We start from the raw sequence: 977 nt of genomic DNA, 5'->3' as shown, positions 1-977 counted from the left end.
CAAGACCATCCCTATGGAAAAGAAATGCAAAAAAGCAAAATGGCTGTCTGGGGAGGCCTTACAAATAGCTGTGAAAAGAAGAGAAGTGAAAAGCAAAGGAGGAAAGGAAAGATATAAACATCTGAATGCAGAGTTCCAAAGAATAGCAAGAAGAGATAGGAAATACTTCCTCAGCGATCAATGAGAAGAAATAGAGGAAAACAACAGACTGGGAAAAACTAGGGATCTCAAGAAAATCAGAGATACCAAAGAAACATTTCATCCAAAGTTGGGCTCGATAAAGGACAGAAATGCTATGGACCTAACAGAAGCAGAAGATATTAAGAAGAGATGGGAAGAATACACAGAAGAACTGTACAAAAAAATCTTCATGACCTAGATAATCACGATGGTGTGTTCACTGACCTAGAGCCAGACATCCTGGAATGTGAAGTCAAGTGGGCCTTAGTTCAAAGCTAGTGGAGGTGATGGAATATCAGTTGAGCTATTCCAAATCCTGAAAGATGATGCTGTAAAAGTACTGCAATATGCCAGCAAATTTGGAAACTCAGCAGGGGCCACAGGACTGGAAAAGGTCAGCTTTCATTCCAATTCCAAAGAAAGGCAATGCCAAAGAATGCTCAAACTACCTCACAATTGCACTCATCTCACACGCTAGTAAAGTAACGCTCAAAATTCTCCAAGCCAGGCTTCAGCAATATGTGAACCGTGAACTTCCTGATGTTCAAGCTGGTTTAGAAAAGACAGAGGAACCAGAGATCAAATTGCCAACATCCACTGGATCATGGAAAAAGCAAGAGAGTTCCAGAAAAACATCTATTTCTGCTTTATTGACTATGCCAAAGCCTTTGACTGTGTGGATCACAATAAACTGTGGAAAATTCTGAAAGAGATGGGAATACCAGACCACCTGATCTGTCTCTTGAGAAATTTGTATGCAGGTCAGGAAGCAACAGTTAGAACTGGACATGAAACAA

Source organism: Bison bison, unplaced genomic scaffold (assembly GCF_000754665.1).
Source record: "Bison bison bison isolate TAMUID 2011002044 unplaced genomic scaffold, Bison_UMD1.0 scf7180017864456, whole genome shotgun sequence".
NCBI classification, from domain to species: Eukaryota; Metazoa; Chordata; class Mammalia; order Artiodactyla; family Bovidae; genus Bison; species Bison bison.
Note: the sequence above shows the minus strand (reverse complement) of the source record.